The sequence below is a fragment of the Botryllus schlosseri genome, chromosome 2 (assembly GCF_051294905.1).
Source record: "Botryllus schlosseri isolate E-star chromosome 2, Bs_hap1, whole genome shotgun sequence".
NCBI lineage: Eukaryota > Metazoa > Chordata > Ascidiacea > Stolidobranchia > Styelidae > Botryllus > Botryllus schlosseri.
Window position 1 is genome coordinate 37229737 of NC_137237.1, and position 19664 is coordinate 37249400.

Here is a 19664-nt window from a genome sequence, read left to right on the forward strand (position 1 = left end):
TAGATTTTTGTGGTTATACGAAAAATGATAACTAAAAAATGTGGATTGATGATTGACCCCTCTTTACGGTACAATACCAATATTCTTAATGGATACAAGGATTCCGCGGTTATTCGGAAAATGGTAATACTTGAAAAAAAACGCGTAAACCGGAGAAATAGTTGAAAAAAGCGCGTAAACTGAGGAGGGGGGCCCTCGAGAGCGCGTAAATTAACCAGGGGGGCCCTAGGCGACCGCCTACCTCGCCTACCCCAAAAGCCACCACTGAGCCTACTCGTTCCCCAGCATGGATTACAATGTCATTTTGAGATAGGTTTATCAACATCACAGGCACCTCATTACATGTGGGATCGACCAACCCGGACAACACACGCAAACCACGATTATCATACTGGCTCTCAAACACACGCGAAGATTCAACCACACCATATACTGTGAAATGGACGGCAACCAAGGCCCACTCACTGCACCCATGACAGCTCTTTCACTCCACTTACGGACTATTATCTGTTTTTGAGTCATAACACCACAACAGGATACCGACAGCTGTTGCAATATAACATTTTGCCAATGCAAACTCATCATACCTTTACCCATGTACAGAACAGCATTATGCTTCTCCATATAATCACACCCTAGCAAGCCATACGGCGCACCCAAACCAGCAATCACAACCTCTTGTTGTGCACAAAAATCACCAATACGTAGGGTCAACACCACTGTGCCATATAGCTCCAAGGGGCCCACCAGAAGCAGTAGCAAATGGGATATCACAAGGTTTCAAATCAGTTATATCATACAATCGAGTGTACAGATCATAGTCTAGGAAGGTACGGGGACTCTCTGAGTCTACCAAAAGTTTAGCCGATAGGCTGTCATTCACCGATGCAACGGTGTACCAGCTAGATGTGAGCCGAAGCGCACAAACAAAATTGATAAGTCTTTCCAAATCCTGGTCCATATCCATAAGAGCAGCGCCATCGGACCCACGGTCTGCTATGGCATGTTTAAAGAATTGCCCGATTGGTGGGGCTCATGTCCGCCGGTGACTGGCGGAACACCATCTCTACTTCTATTGGGACACGAAACTAGAAGGTGACCCAACTGGCCACAGTTAGCACAACGGGAGTTTGGGCAGTTTTTGTGAATGTGTCCAGTCACTCCACAGTTATGGCAAGGTCCATACCCAAACGTTACTCTTCTTCGGTAGGGGGGGGGGGGCTTCTAGGCCTACTAATCGGTAGTTGATTTCTGGCAGTCACTAGGTTGCTAACCAGGTCAATCAGCTTGTCAATTTTCGATTCTATCTCATTATCACGCTTGCCTACTGCAAGACGTTCAGCGCTATCTTTTGGTTGTAGGCCTACAGTAGCCACAACTGGTTTACTAGTTTCGAACAATTGACTGTTAGGCGGTCCATCAACAGAGAAATACAAATCCGCAGAAGCAACTAGTTCATCTAGGTTACTTGTTTTCATCAACGTAAGCTGTCGGAGAAGGTTAACATCACCAAGACCATTAATAAACTGCTGACACACAAACTCATCACGAGCTGCAGAATTCATACGTGTAAAAGCCTTCAAGCTAAGCGTAGCCAGAACTGATGCGAATTCTGTTGGGGATTCTCCCAATTTCATCGTACGTTTGTTAAATTCAGTACGGCTCAAGGTTTCCATACCACATGGAATGTAGCGCTTCTGCAATTGGGCAATTACACGATCAATATCCCGACGGCAATCAGCCGACATTTGTGCAAGCACTTGCAAAGCGTTACCACGTAAGCTAGCATTAAGCCTAGCACAAGCAGTTTGTTTGTCCCATCCGTTGGCCAATGTCACCGCATCAAAATGGCATAAATAATCACTAATGGGCATATTCACACCATCAAATGATTCCAGTTTAATAACACCAACAGCGGGTTTGGGCATGCTATTACTAGATGGAGTGGGGCGTACAGAATTGCTACGAGTAACACGCACTTTATCATTTACATACTGTGGTTCTGGAGACATAACACCAGTTTTACTGTCAGTTATATCAACAAACTCGCCCATGTCACCATTATCATTACTGTCAAACACACATGCACTCGCATTCGGTGCCGCAGACATACTCTCACCTCCGAAACTTTGTACAATGGTTAATACACGACTGAGGGTACTGTTTTGGGCTTCTACATGAACCGTTGTCATGGTCACTGGGTTGAAACAAAACATTGAGGTCATAAGTTAACATATTCAGAGTATCCGGATATCAATATGACCAACAGAGACAGACAGGCTTATACAAGAAATAATTCCTGCATAAAATAAAAATACAACGAACAACACATTCGTATTCGCTATTTATTCATTATAAGCTTTTGAACTGACCCTCGTCGGTAGTGGCCGTCAGTATAATACTGAGATTGCAATTCGAAATGTAAAGATGAAATAGGTAGTGTGACGTAAGAATGGTATAACAACAACAACGAGAGAAATCACAAAACGAGAGCGTTAATCAAAAATGCAATTAGTGCAATACAAATAAGCTATATTATATTATTATATATTCTTTATTCACAGTAAAACTGGTAGATACACACATAATCCGGGGAGCAACCTGCCCCCAAAGGAAAATGGCGAGATTGGAGTAAATTTTTAAAATTTCAGTAATACATTCAAATTGTTATTCCTATGCAATACACGGAGAAGTCAGATTACAGAATTGCAGCAGATGAAGAATTGGCAAGGGTTACAGTGCAGAGGTAGAGATGATTGAAGATGAAGAATCGAAATTACAGAAATTATGCTGTGATTCACAAGTGTAATTTTAGTCCAGTGGTGCATTCAAGGCCTTCCGAAGAATGTGCACAGTGCCCAATAATGTGATTTTCTGGATCATGTCGAATCGAACGTTACCCGGAATTTGTTGGATATGCCTCATGAGTTTTTTGCTCACGACCCCTGTAGCACCAATGACTATCGGTACAATGTTTATTTTGCATCGCCACATTTTCTCACATTCCATTTTGAGGTCTGCGTATTTGGAGTATTTTTCTGATTCTTTTTGCAGTAGGTTGTGATCAGCTGGGACAGCCAGTTCAATGAATAAGTATTCTCTTTTCTTTTTTAGTTTGACGATTATATCCGGGCGGTTGCTCCTGATTTCGCGGTCAGTTATAACTGGTACATCCCACAAAATTTTTACTTGCTCGTTTTCTGTCACTGGTGCTGGGCTGTAATCATACCAATTTTTTGTCGAAGTGGTGATGTTAAAATGTTTGCATAATTCAAGATGAATGTAGTGACCAATCCTATTGTGTCTCCATGTGTATTCGGTAGCTGCAAGTGCACCACAGCCGGACATGAGATGTGCTACAGTTTCATTTTGGTTGTGGCACATTCTGCATTTGCCGTCCGTGTTTTGCTTCAGAATTCTTTTGCGATAGTATTTTGTAGGAAGCGATTGGTCTTGTGCTGCGAAAATGAATCCTTATTATATATTATTATTATATATTATTATTATATAGCCAGAGACGCAACACTAATGAAATACACGGAGAGAATAGAGTCGGTCCTTTTGCCGACAAAGAATCGGTTGCTCGAGTTTTATTATAGTCGATTCGAGAACCTTTAAATGGAACAGACTACGTCCACGAGCAAGAATTGAAAATCTGTTATCGTTATACAATTTTGTACACTCTGGATGCGTAAGAAGATGCTGACCTCTTGCAGAGTTACATGCAGAGGTGGTCAAAGTAGTCAAGAAAGCTACTCAAGTAGAAGTAGAAGTAGCGACGAAAAAATCTACTCAAGTACGAGTAGAAGTACTTCTTTCGTAAGCAGCCCAAAACTACTTGAAGTAGAAGTAGAATTGACTGACTTTAAATCTACTCAAGTAAGTAAGTAGTTTTTAAAACGTTCGTAACTCGTTCGCATGGACTGTCATAAGCTGCAAATTGAGGTATGCGGAAGGTGTATAGAGCAGTGGTTCTCAACCATTTTGTCTTCGCGGACCCCTTTCGGACCGTCACGGACCCCGCGGACCCCCACGAAGTTTTAGTTCAAATTTAGATCAATTATCGTGCAATCGTCGTCTGTCGTGTGCAAATGATAACTAATAGCCTAAGTGATAAACATCAACACAAAGTATTTTCTTGAACATAAGATCATAGGCTACTATTCATGTAGAAATTGGGTTGACTTCTCTTATTTCAAAGCGAATTCTGCAACTGTAGTTCTTGAAATAAGTGATTGTGTCTTGACAATCCGCGCCTTCGATTTGACATGAACGAGTGCCGAAAATCTATTTCCACAAATATAGATGGTGGCGAATGTAATAATAACGCGGAACGCGTCCGACGACACATTTGGGTATGATCGCAACAAATATGGCACCAAAATGGACAGACAACTTTTTTTTTATCTTATCTTGAAATTATTATGGGAAAATCGTTATCTATTACAGTGTTAGAGGAGGAAGTGTTGGAAGTTTACCTAGGCTCCTCCTTGACCACTAATCCGCGTAAGCAACAAAAGCCTAGAAGTGGGCCGTGCTATAAGTCGGCTGTTACGGAATAAATATGAAGAATATCGGCCTGGTGTAAATGACCATAGTAGTCGACAAACACCATGAATACCTCAAAACAGACAAACAAACAGGAAGAAATGGATTGTTGTAAGCATTTCGAAGTCACCGTTATTGACCTAACTCATCTAACTTTTCTTTCCCACAATCCCCAACCAAAATCTCTAAACAGCAAAATGTTCGGCCATTCTGTTGATTTGAGCTTTGAAGTTTTAGTAGTAATGAAGCGAAACTTCCTCGCGATTTTCCGAATTAAAAAAAAATACAAATTAGGTTACTAAATATTTTAAGGCTTCGCGGACCCCCGGTTGAGAACCGCTGGTATAGAGCTTCATTCAGATTGATGTATCCCAGGAGGTGTCAATTTTTGACGGAATAAGCAGTCGTTCATATTATGGGATGTAAATGATACTACTGATATTTAATGCGATACTAATTCTTTGTTTACTCGAACACCCCGTTTTAGAGAATGTGGCATGGCGCCCTTTCTCATATTATAAGGCCCCTAATTCAGTCGAAGAGCAATACGGAGAAGTGGTGTCGGATACGGCTTCAACACTTTGCGCTATTAGTATACGTAAAGGACCGACACTATTCTCTCCGTGTATTTTATTAGTGTTGCGTCTCTGGCTTTATACTATAGCTTATTTGTATTGCACTAACTGCATTTTTGTTTAACGCTCTCGTTTTGTGAATTCTCTCGTTGTTGTTGTTGTTGATGTTATACCATTCTTAAGTCACCTACCTATTTCATCTTTACATTGCGAATTGCAATCTCCGTATCATATTGACGGCCACCATACCGACGAGGGTCAGTTGAAAAGCTTATACTGAATAAATTGCGAATATGAATATGTTGTTCGTTGCAATATTCAAATCCTGTACCACAAGGAACCTATTTAAAATAAAAATGAAATCATATTTTAAAATTATATCTCAAACATGGGAAAGGCAATCTGATATCACGGGCATTACTGCCGCTTTGGTTCATCGCACACTATGTGTTTGTTTTTTAAGGTGTCGTGAACCTATGGCTCGCCGCTCGCGCCATAGCTCTATGATAGATTTTCAATTTGCTAACTTTATTCGCATCGAATTGCGGTGTAAAATATCATGAACATTGGTGTTGGCTGAGTGAGAATAAGAAGTATCGCGCTGTCTGGAATTTTTTGGAAACGAAATTTTGCAGAAAGTTTATCCTATATTATTTTCAAGAAATTAAGTTAGTAACCAAACTAGTGTATACCATATCGTCCACCATGAGTATGGTGGTCACTGGTCATTTGATCACTAACTAAGCACTAAGTAGTGTAACTACTAGAAAGTCAGTAACAGTTTTGAATTTGCGCAGGTAATCCAATGGAAAAGCACCGAAAGAGAAATTTTCGGACAAGACTGACCTGCAAAAGCTGCCTTCAATCCATATATTCGTCTTCCAAAGAAGATCATATAAATTCTGCTCAAGGGGGTGATTGTTCAATCGAATTCAGTGATGATGATCATCTTAAACAAAGCAAGCTAACCTTTAAACCGATTGCTCGGCCAATTGGAGTTGAACATTCACAGCATTTGGTGCTGGTGCCAATTGACAGTGCAGATATAAACTCCTGCTCTCCTGAACCTGATATACTGTAGCAGCAAGTGTCTTGTCCTTCAGTGCCAGAGGCACCTTTGATAGCATCCAGTGATGATGCTTCGTCATCTGTTCCGAATTTTGAAACCCTTGTAATGTCAAATGTTGATCCGCCAACAAGCAATGATTTTGAAACATCTGCTGATGACGACATTAAGCCTCATCAACCAATTTTACAACGCTACAATGCAAAGAAAAATACCGGTGAGAAAACAGCAAGAGATTTCAATCCAAAGCTTTTCGAAACTCATCCCTGGTTAACATTCAATGAAAATGACAAGATTATAGAATACTTTCCATGCATGAAATTCAAGTAATCGAAGGATGGATTCAAGTATACCCCATATAGAATGCCTAGTAGATTGGCTACTCATGCAAATTGCAAGATTCATCTTACAGCGATGGAAAAATGGGTTAATCTGAAATTCCACCGCTATAAAAACACTTCAATCTTGACAAAACTGCATGCAGGCCACCAAGGTGAGGTGATCAAGAACAGACGCTACTTGAAAGTGATAATACAATGTCTGCTTTACACCGTGCAGCAAAATATTGCTCAACGTAATTATACTGAAGACCGACTCAACATTGGTGAGAAATCAGATAACAACCGAGGTAAATTTCTGGAGCTACTCAATTTCTTGAGTGAATTCATCCCATAACTAACGTTAAAACTGGAGACTTCGTTAGAATTGCATAAGCAGTGGACATCCCCAATTATCCAAAATGAAATCGTCGTTATAGCAGCTACTCAATCAAGTACAGAAAGCAATCTGTACAGACATTTCTCAAGCTGGAATTTTCAGTCTCATAGTTGACGAGACAACTGACGTAAGCAATACTGAACAATTGTCGATTTGCGTACGTTATCTGACGCAAGGTCTAATTAAGGAAGGTTTCATTGGTTTTTATAACCCAAAAAACACTGAAGGCGAAACGTTGTATCTTCTTGTGAAAAAACTGTTGGAAGAGCTGGGATTGGATATAGCGAATTTGGTCGGACAGTGCTATGACGGGGCTTCAAACATGACTGGAAAATACAAAGGTATGGCAACCAGAATGCAACAAATTGTTCCACGGGGAATATATGTACATTGTCATGCTCATTGTTTGAACTCGGCCCTTCAGGACATTCTGGAAGCAAATGCCATATTGAGAAATACCCTTGGTTTGATACAATCATTGTATAATTTTTTTCATACCCCAAAAAGGGAAACTTTTCTACAAGGTTTTCGTGATGAAGAAAAATTTGGCAGATTTGTCAAACTTAAAGGAATTTGTGTGACACGCTGGCTATGCCGTTATGCAGCTGTGAAGGCGATAGGCAGTCAAACCTGCAGAATAATATTTGCGCTAGAGGATTGCTCACATGAAAAAGATTCAAAAACCAGTGCTGACACTGCATGTCTCCTTACGGCTGTCTGCGATTTCCAATTCCTTTTGGGACTAAAAATTTTGAATTGGATTTTTAAATTGACCGACGGCCTTTCCAGCCATCTTCAAGGATCAGAAGTCGATGCAGTAATATCACAACAACTGGCAACAGCAACCATTTCATGCCTGCGTGATGCGAGGACTGAAACGGAATTTCATGGAATCTGGAAAGACGCTTGTCAATCTGTTGAATATCTGAAATGTCAGGGTATTGACATCGAGGCGACTTTACACCGGAGACAGCCGTGCCCATCTAAAAGGTTACAAGCAGTATTTGGTGAAAATTGTGAGAGGGACGCAACTATGAGATTTTCTGATTGGGAAAAGATATGCTATGAAGTGTACTTTGACTCGATTGGTAGAATCTCCGCAGAGCTATCTCAACGGTTCGCCAACAACATGTCGAAAGTTCTTCTGTCGCTTGCGAAAATGATACAAGGAAAAGGAGCTAAAGATGACTTCAAAGAAATATCAGCCTTTTATTCCATAGATCAGGAATCGTTGAAATCTGAGTGTATGCTGTTCCAAAAGCTCAATCCGCAAGGAATGATCAAAAGTGCTGGAGAATGTACGAAATTTCTTGTTTCTAGTGGTATTGGAAAAACCCTTCCCAATTTCTCAAGGGCCGCACAGATATTCGCTACCATTCCTGCGACATCTCGCACTGCTGAAAGGTCCTTTTCGGGTTTGAGAAGACTAAAGGCATATCCCAGATCAACTATGGGGCAGCCAGAACTCACCAACATGGCGGTATTATACCTTGTAAGAGCAATGACAAATAATGTTAATATTGAGCATATCATAGATGTATTTGGTATGCGTTGTGGTAGAAACAAATACTTTTTTTGAATTGGTAATACTACCCATAAATCAATGGGTCCACTTTCAAGTCGAAATACAAGCAATTTCTACTGAATAAATACTAGTCCGTCCCGGACCACGGCATGGCCCATCGATCTGGCCTTCCATGTCATGCCACCCCATTTTTTGTCGCTTGTTTTTTCTATACTACGTTTTACTTTTCATTCAGTGTGCATGCCTCCTCTTTACATCGCCTAGGACAGTTGTTCGCAAACTGGGAGCGTGAAAGCATCTGAAGGGGCCGCGGTCAACTGGAATCTTTTCCGTGCTATGAGCGATTCACCTCCAATTTTTTGTTTTTCCTCTTTATATAGTCCGAATTTCATATTTGGGAATTCTCTCATTAACAGTAATAACCTTCCATGTCATCAAACTATCCGTTGAGACTGCTAGCATTCTGGCTGCTTTTTGTGTTATGACGGTAGGGGGAGGGGGGACGAAATCTTCCAGTATCATAAAGCGGGGCGCGTGTAAAATAAAATTGAGAACCACTGACCTAGGCCAAGATGGGTATCTGATTCCAAAGACTACTCCATCGTATCGCAATTTTTGTGGTGTATTGAACTGATAAAAACTGCTAATAAACCTAACAGAACAGCCTAAATTAATTTTGGACTTGGTTTCAGTGTTGACAAATTTTCTTTCAGTGTATTTCAGTAAATCCTGAATATATGAAAAGTTTTTTTAAGTGCGACATCGGCACGTAGAAGTGCATTATAACTCCTTCTGTGATTCATTGTCTATTCGGGCGAATTTTTTTTTTCGCATACTCAAAACTTTTTCCTCCCATGCACCTATGTTATACCAGCGTGTACTCAAAGGAGGTTTGGATGAACGACCAGCAAGTCACGTGACAGTCACGCCCGAATTACTTTTAGGACTTTGTTATTGACTGTCTGCAGCACTAATTAAAGACAAAGTCGCTATTGATCTGTGTTGATTTTGACTGTGACTGTAACGATTTTGTATGGTATAGTTTGATGTTTTCGTCTAACACTGTACCACTACCACTGTACTGTAGTAAGTTTCAAGACCAGGGGTGGGCAATTATTTTCCTCCGCGGGCCAAATGAGAAAAATAAATACGTTGGCGGGCCTAGTGAAGATTTTTAGCTATATTCACAAGCGTATTGTAATTTTATTTGCAAATTACATCTTTACTAAATGCTGCTCAGTGAATGTGCTGATATGAGGTATTGAGAAAGTAGCGGTTAATTAGATAAATATGTATTTGATGTCATGATTCGAAACAATATTAAACATGATACAGTTTAGCTTTCTTCAAACACCTACCCATGTCATTCACGTTTTCAAACTTTTTTAGACACGCCTCCCTTTACGATAGTGAACAATCTCGCGCCCCATCATCATGATATCACAAAATTTTAAAAAGTGCAACCAGAATGCTAGCAATCCCAAGGGATAGTTTGACGGCACGGACGACTATGGCTGTTGATCAGAGAATTGTGAAATATCAAAGTCGGACAACACACAAAGTAACAACTATAAGGTGGGGGCATATCGCGCCGAGCGCGAAAATTTTTGTCAATAAACTTCGACTTCGCGCAACCCTTTTGATGCTTTCACGTCACCCAGTTCGACAGCCATTGCACTGAAATGTATATGCAGTAGTACAAAGCTAATTTTCTTGGTTGCCCCCTTCCGAGCAGTGTAAAGCTTAAATATACCCTTTATGCTGAGCGAAGATTGCAGTTTTTCTGAACTTCGCCTTCCCTTGACCGAGTGTTCCTCCCTTAACCTAGTGTTCCTCCCTTGACCGAGTGTTTCGTGTTTTAGTCATAAGACCGACTTTAATTAAAATCCTTAATCTCTGCGACATTCTCGGCAAAATCTGAAGGGACGGGTTTACCCCTGACTTCAGTATACGAATATTTAGTGCTCTAAACTCTAAACCTAAATCTTCTTTGAATTTCAGTTTTCGGCATGGCGTCCTTTATAGGTAATATAGATATGATAAGTCTTATAGTACTCGCAAGCACTGATAGACTTGTTTTACGAATGAGTGATTTGGTAACATATCACATAACCAATTGAAACACACACCGTATAATGCATAATGTGACAATGGCAACAAGGAAGGTTTGAACTAAACTATATGGAAAGAGTGGTTATTTGTGATTTCTATCACTTCTCATACTTTGCCACATTACCTTTATTTTAAATCTGGTACGTAGACAGCGTAATCGTGGCATATTAATGAACAGGCTTCAAAGTAAACGACTTTCCTATTCATTTGATACAGCCTATGGTTTTAGTCATTCAAAAAGCAAGTTTTATGTTTTGAATTCCAAGCAACCTTTCACGGGCCAGACGTTGCCCAGGTCTGTTCAAGACTGTAACTCAATGATTAGAGTAGTAATTTCGTTATCGAAGTCGAGTATCTGGTGGATCAGCGCGCGCCGATATCTTGCCGAGTTCGATAACGAAATTACCAAGCTAATCATTAAGTGACAATCCTGAAACTCACCACGAAATTAGAATACACAACCAAGATATACCATGATATATTTCGTCATCCATCTCGGTATGGAACACTTTTATAATCCATATATACAAATATCTACTTTCGCGAAAAATCCTTTGTGGTAGGCTCAATGCCACATCAGCGCACTCATACCTTGGCCTACAGTGTCAAATTTCGTCATCAAGATATATAATGTGAAATTCTGATATCCTTCGCCGTATAAAACACATTCTAAATCTACATACCAATTCCGGCATTTGTGAAAAATCTGTCATGCGCTTGGCTCAATGCCAGATCAGCACGCACACTGATATACTCGACTTCGATAACGAAATTACTATCCCAATCATCGAGTCGCAATCTTAAAGAGCAATGCATTCATCTGGCATTCAGCCAAACGCATTGCAGATGTTTCGCGGTGACAGTATTGGTATGTGTAACTTTTGATTGTGCTGTATTGTATAGTGTACGGCGATGGATTACAACATTTCGTACTATATACATTGATGAGGACATCTGACTCTGTGCCAAGTTTCAAGGCTGTGACTCAATAATCACAGCAGTACCTACCAGGGCTGTGGAGTCGTAGTCGGAGTCGGAGTTTGGCTAATTTTCGCTTGATGGAGTCGGAGTCGTGGGAAAAATACTGACTGGAGTCGGAGTTTGTGAAAATGACCTTGACTTCGACTCCGACTCCAACTTCTCAATCAATCATGAAAACAATTGCTTTCAAAGGATTTTCAATAGAATTTTTATGTGCCACCAATCACTGTTATTGATAATCATACAGATCAGGTGCGGCCAACCCGTGTCACGCAGGTCAAATGTGGCCCGCGAGAAGGTTTTGTGTGGTCTGCGAGGTAGCCTAATTCTCGAAATTATTTATAACATCAGGTAAAATTGCAAGGCCAACCGAAATTTGATTAGCCAGACCGCGAAATTTGATGATGAATGAAACATCAGCCAGCTCTGACGCATCGGCGTATCCGGGGACCAGCCACATTTATCGCAGATCTTCGTACATGACCATAAAGTAGAATATTTCGTAGCAGATTTATTTGACTTGAAATTTTTCTCGGCACTTCGCATGATTTATTATCACTAGATTTCTTGCATTCAGTATTGGAGCCCCCTTCTGAAAATTATAAATACATGTTATTTACAGAATTGAGTCTAACTATATTCGCAATTAGTAGATAACGAGTCGTCCAATATGCGGCTTAGCTTGTGCACTCGCAGCGAGATCGTCGACGACGAAACATTTGCACAAAATGATAGAGGCATGTTCATGTTCACCGAGACCGTCGATATTGCTATGTCTAACGTCGAATAATTCTGTCCTTGCCAAATGAGCCCAATGGTATACAGACGCGACCCCCAATATCTGTTAGTAGCGTATTTATAGATAGAATTCAGTCATTACCTTGGAAAAAATTTCGCGCCTCGCGCGACCAGGGCGTGACTGCACACTGCACAGTTTTATGGCACAATTGTTATCAATTTTAGAGCGTAGTAATATAAATTTTGTTTGCAATGTTACCTAATTCGGTTCGCTCCTATTGGATGACTAAAATAAGGTTATCAACAATCCAGTTGCTCGCGCAATGGTTCGTAAATCTCATGTGTCCCTGTGGCCAAAAAAGTCGGCCACCCCTGATATCGATAAAATTAGACATTGCTTGCAAATTACAATTCAGTTGCATTGAGGAAGAAAATCGCCACATGCATTTTCGCGATGCAGTCAAAATTGATGCAACTTTTGGAATTATACCATGATACTGTGGCAGAGCATGAAATGCATCGGCTGGTTTTGTAAAATTATAAAATTGATGTAAATGTAACCAAACGATGCTTCCCACTTGACAAAATTGAAAATATTTGTAAGGTAGCTTATAGCTGTTTGGGTGGAACAAATGATTAAAAAAGACTGCAAGTCCTTGAATACTTGACTAAGTACACGTAGACTAGACATAGGCCATGGTATTTGACTACTTACTAAATTTGATTTATGACCAATAACTGTTAGTAGTAAGAGTGTGTGTGCTTATAATCAGTATAGTGTGTAATTAGAAAATTAGTAAGTTCAGTCTCTGTATTAGTTGCTGACTCATACACATGTGCAAGAGCTACAATTGGATTTTTTATCTACATTTTGAATATACAGGAATAGTTATATGTCATATTTTAATGATTCATACATATTAGGATATTAGAAAGTCCATGCTATAAAAACTTATAAAATATGACAAAGGGTGGATATTTAGCAAATCATTCTTTCATGTTAATTGCATAGTGGATAATTCGAGCTGTGTCACCTTGAAACAATTTTACATGCCACCGTTGATCACATGTTTGCATATGTTTAATGGTTGTATGATAGTCATTCAACCGACAGCGTGGCATATAATTTTCGAAGTAGATTGGTAATACTGTTGGAGTCGGAGTCGGTAAGTTTAAAGACTCGGGAGTCGGAGTCGGTATATTGAAAATGTGTGGAGTCGGAGTCGGAGCCGGAGTCGGAGGTAAAATTTACCGACTCCACAGCCCTGGTACCTACGTTACCAAAGTCGATTATGTCAGGCTGTGGGCTGATGTGTCATTAAGCCTACCGCATAAAGGATTTTTCCCAAAAGTCGGTAGTGGTATGAGTGGATTTTAAAAGTGTTCCATACGGAGATGGATGACGAAATTTGGTATGGTATACTTGTGTTGTGTTATCTAACATCGCAGTATGTTTTGGCTTTTTCTCGTAATGATTAGCTCAGTAATTTCGTCATCGAGTCGGCAATATTTCGGTGCGCGCTGATCTAGCAGATACTCGACTTTGATAACGAAATTACTACTCTAATCATTGAGTCACAGCCTTGAAACTTGGTACAGTGTTATATGACAACATCTAATTATATCATACTAAATTCTGTCTCCCACATGGAACACAGTCTGAATAATAAATAACCAACATCGGCTTTGCCTTTGATTACTGTTGCAGACGGATCGACAATAATAAAGTTACTAAGGTAATCTGGGCATGACAGTCACCTGATTTTCCGAGTGTCCACACCACCTTTGAGTACACGCTGATTACGCCATATTATAATTTATATATATAACCTATGCGTACTTCAAGGCCGTAACAAATGATTAGTGGTCACCGTTTCTAGGTAAGTAACCCTAATTCAGTCCACACATATCTTATCTCATTCATATTCGCCAATAAATATTGGATCAATGAGCGTACAACGTCGACAGCGTTTCTGAATGAACTCGCTTCACCCCGTGTCTCCGAAATCATCTAAACCAGTGGTTCTCATCTCACCCTTGACTTCAGCTTCCCTCAACGGTACCGCCATTAACAGAGGTGCACAGAGAGCCCCATTGTAAGTTGATTGATCATTGGGGGCAATTCCGTGCCAAATATTCGAACAGTCAAGTCCAAGCCCGAAAAGACCAACCTATCTTCGACCACTACCACATGCGGTGACGAGAGAACGTAGAAGTGATATGATGAACCCCAGCGTCAACTTCGATAGGTTACGGCAGTGGTTCACAACCTTGCTGTGTTCATTCCCAACTTCAGATTTATTCCGAGTCTTCATTCCCGACTACCCAAAACTATCGTCGTATTTCCTTTGAACTTTTGTCATTACGAAGGAGCTATTTGCTTGCTTGAGTACACAAGACACACAACCACACCAGTACGCAAGACAAACGCCTATAACTGCAACATAAAACGTATTGTGAACCGATACCGGTACCCCTCAAAATTTAGATAAAGCGTTAATTCACGTTATACTGGTCATGTTTGTGATGCCACCATTGGTTATCCATAGTTGAAAATGAGTTTTCGTGAGCAAGATGCGATATAATTTTCGACACATACATTCCAGAGCCGGTAACTGGTAACGGGGACGGGCAGGTGTCTCCTTGATTTTGTTGACTATCATGTATATAATGTTTAACAAATAGGCCTACGTCTATTCCCACCAGAAACCAGTGAATTCCCAATAAGAGGGGAATTTCCCACCGGTTGGAAACCACTGGGATACGGGATCGAGTCCGACCGTGGTCGAATCCGGAATCCCTTCCCAAGTGTTGGTGGTTTAAACCGGGTCATCCTCGTCATCTGATTCGCGTAAGCGGTGTCTTAAAGGGCCTGGAAGTGAGCCGTGCTACAAGTCGGCGTCACGGTAATCAAAGCAAAGATCCAAAGCCTGGTGTAAATGACCAATGTAGTCGAAAACCATCACGAATATCACAAGCAACGACCCCAATTCCATCGTTTTTCGTACAATCCTTAAAATATTTTTAGAAGAGGGCGCTATAGAAAAGAAGATTAGGAACTACTGATCCATACCTTTCCTACACTACTTTGCTTCAAGTGAGAAAAGTGATGCGACACGCGAATGAACTACACTATACAAATACATACACAGACGCATAACTGCAAATGACGCAATGGACATATTTATTTCACAACGTTTTGCATCATCGGCAATCATAGGCTCTTTGCGTCGTCCAAAACTCGATTTATGCTGATTGTAGCAGCTCCACGACTTTGTGTCCTAAAAATATTCATCATGAATTGGCCTTATTCGAAACATATAAGCCGAGAAATCCGAGCATTACCCCTTTGAGCGTGATAGGTGAGAAGATACTGATCCGATCCGCTGGCATCAATATTGCCGTACGCCCACAGAACGTTCATATTTCCCGCCTAGAGAAAATGATTCGATTTTTAAATTTTTCAAAAAAGGGATAAGCATATATTTCAAATGTCATATTAAGACTCCAGTCTTATGTAAGGTAGTGTTGGGATGGTGTCACTACCTTCGAGTCAGGAGTCATATCGAGTCATTGCACATTTTGACTTGAGTCAAGTCAATCGATTTTCAAAGGTGACTCAAGTAGAGTCACGAGTCAAGTCAAAATTCAAATCAAGTATCCTTTCGAAGTAGGAGGCATGGTTAGGGGAGATGTGGTACCGATGGATCAAAAATTGCAAAATGACCTCTGGCCCTCAAATCATCAGCCGAGAATAGCAGATCTTTTGCTTTCTCAACACTTCGATACAAGCTCTACCTATCGCGGAAATTTACATGAATATGCGCCTTTTCAAAAAATATTTATAAACGTTTAAAATTTGTTGCTCGAACGTGTCATCGGTCCCCACCCGGTGGGTCCAAAGGCACACGACCCTAGGACCTATGAGACATACGCTCAAAAACTCAAATTTGTTAACTTGTTTTGTTGTGTACTATAAGCTAAGCTACAGCAAGCCAATGAAGAATGTTTCGTCGCGACCTTCAAGAATAAAATACATTATATCAACTCAAATGTTGGCATAAAATCATGTTTTGATTTACGTCTAAACTTACAAAATTAATGCCACATACATATTATCCGCAAATCGACATTTGACTTTCAAATACCTCGCAATAGCGATAAAACACCGCAGGTAACTATGATTTACAGCAGGGGTGTCAAACATACGGCCCGCGGGCCGCATCCGGCCCGTCAGGTGATTTCATCCGGCCCGCGAAGCAATTTTGAGTAGATTGATAAATGCTTGTCATATCCAGAACATTTCTAAAAGATGTTGAGATTTTTAGTGAGAAATATAACCAATATATAGTCCTTCAAGATAGCGCATGTCGGGCATGTTTACGGGCAACATTATAACCACCAGACTATGGCGTTGTGGTTTCTGGTCACCATTATACTACCAGGTCGCTGACTTTGACACCCAATTCCGAGAAGGCAAGAAAGTGCGAACTCATTTCACTGACGAAATATTAGTTATTCACAGAAGAGAAAACGCCTAGAACCCTAATATGCAGATTACATGGAAAATATATTAAAGGTCTCCAGCCTCTAGAGAAACTCGATTTGCGATGTAATACTATGAAGCAAATTCCAACGACCGTGTTTCCATTCCTCACAACGCATTCGCACGGTTGATGCCAATAGGCCTATATCACTAAAACGAAGGGAGCATAGAAATATGCCAACTTAAACCATCGTTAGAGCCACTGCTTTATAGACTTATAACTTTACTCATCTTAATCATCTTAATCTCATCTTTAATCATCGTATTATTGCCAATTCCACTGTTTGCGAATTAAAGGTGCAGCTAGAATAGAACCCCCATGATCCGTAATATAATGTAACACACTATTGTGTATATACGCTGGTTAATGGAGTATTCAAATGAAAAATAAGGCATGGATTTTGGGAATGGGGAATTTAGGTGCGGCCCGCGAGCGATCTGAAGTGTTGAATCCGGCCCGCGACGTCAGTTGAGTTTGACACCCCTGATTTACAGCCTATATATATGTAGGCGAGTTTCTGTTGTTAAGTGATTAGTTGGTCCATCTATTTTGCTTGATTTGGCTATGGTACCATAGGTCCCCCACCCCATAAATATTGTAATTAACTTGAAAATAGTCCACTCGAGGATGGTATTGATTCAAAAAATATGTGCCATTATATACCCTGATACAAGTCCTATACCTCACATCAAAAATCATGGCGGGTTTGTTAGTCTGAACGCTGATATAGAAAAATGCAAATGTCGATCCAAATTTACTTTACACCCCCTAAAACGTAAATCATTCGTCACAGACCCCATAACTCATCCAGGTCGAATTTTTTTGCATGTGAGGAACGATTTTGTCAGCATGTACTAGTAGACAAAATCACGGAGTGTAATCATGGAATTATCATGGATAATTTTTCAAGTATTTTCGGTCCCAGTGATCCATCGGTACCACATCTCCCCTGCGTCATTGTATATTTCCAGCTGTCTGAAATACAGATTGAGTGGTCTCTGATCATTGATTCTGAACCTATGAACGAATATAGAGTTGAATATACACGCAAGAAGGCGCTGTATCGCTCAGATATACGTAGAACTGTTAAACTACGTAAGTAATTGCATAGCCTCAGTTAATAGTTACCAACCGAAATAGAGAATAGACAAACGAATTGATAAGATGCAACACATGGTCCATTTTGACATATTGATTTGATACAATTCAAGCCTGCGCCAATGGTTGATGTGTATATACACTATATTCAATTTCAATTAAGCAAGAGGTTTGGTTAAGTTAACAACAGAGAACAGAAATAGATATTTTGCTATTAAATTACTTTACTACTTACGACAACGTAAGCTGCAAGCTTCGATCACTTCGTTTGTCAATTTATTTGTGAGAGAACAATGGAGGCTCGATAAAACGCACAATCATTGAATGATTGGTCGCTCTCACGGGTTACACCAGCGTTTCGCGAACAATCCGAACATATGCATGATACAGAGATTTTTTATCGACACCGATTACTTGATGACTTGAAATTGACTCGTTAATTTTGCTCCGAGTCACGAGTTAATCCACATTTCTAATGTGCCGAGTCAAGTTAAGTCAAGTAATTTTAGCAAAGTGACTCGAGTCAAGTCAAGTCATACGATAAAGGTGACTCGAGTCCTCCCAAAACTGATGTAAGGTAGCCTATATCGCAATTGCATGACTATACCAATAATACATGAATTGACAGGTGTCGGTGCCACATGCACATGATAAGTGATCAACAGTTTTGGTTCTAGTCAAACAGGAATGAAGAAACTTCTTGAAACAGGGTCACGTCTGATACAAGGACCAGGATCGTGATCTTATATAACCAACCACGTTGGTGGAATACCGTCGTGGCACCCTACAGTATACCAACTGACATAGCGGTCCCTCTCGCGTTTTGCACTTTTCGTTTTGTTCTTTATATGACTGATTAGAGAAGTTACGGCTAGTGGCAGAACATGTAGGCTGAGCGCAGGGACCAACACGAACATCATTGGCTAACCCAGATGGTACCACATGAAACACCATTGTAATATGGTGTCAAAAATGTACGGTTCCCGGTCCATTTCCCCACTTGGTTATCACCTTTAAGCTAATCTCGAACCCATGTAGGCTACTACCCAAGTTGCCATGCTATCTGGGAATCTCATTATGGGTATAGGCAACGCTAATGTCACGAATAGACTTTGCTAAGTAAAGATATGGGATACTCCAGTGATTAGCACGTAATCACGCGATATAATGATATCTTCTTGGCGTATTTCGAAAAAGAGGATGTATTTGGGACCTTCAAAATTAGGTAGCCGTTATATTTTATATGCATGCAATAGTTTGCAGCCAAACTCAGTGCTCACTATTCTCAGTCACACTGGATATACAGATTATAGAGTTATACCTCACGATATTGTTATGATATGTCGGGCGCATTGATATTAACGCGTAATGTGGTAGAATAATTTTCCCAGATATATATTTTGATATATATATAATTTAGCAGGCACGTGGGTAATTTCTAATTTAACAAACACATTACACGGATGCTATAAAATTTTCTATTCCACTAGTTTTTGCCAACTTACACTACTTAGTCGAGTGGTCATGTTTTAGACTACTTCCGCAAACAGTTTTATCGGCAAAATAAATTACTTTTGATGCTCGGGATTTTGAAAAGAACATAATTCTTTTGCGATAAGTCGGCATCCCATGTATGTGTGAAATCTTCATAAGACCCACGTGATTCAGCCATCACAGCAACTGCTAAGTATATACCCAGATATTGCACCTATATTAGTAGCGTGATTGGTCGCTTTGCTTTTGTCGTTAAAATGTAC

At 40.3% G+C, this 19664-nt stretch overlaps 1 protein-coding gene across 1 annotated transcript in view; it reads left to right on the forward strand.

Annotated features, from left to right (window-relative positions):
- LOC145434596 (uncharacterized) overlaps positions 1 to 19664 on the forward strand; it is a 269611-nt gene that overhangs the window by 114141 nt on the left and 135806 nt on the right. The gene's annotated exons all lie outside the window — the stretch shown is intronic.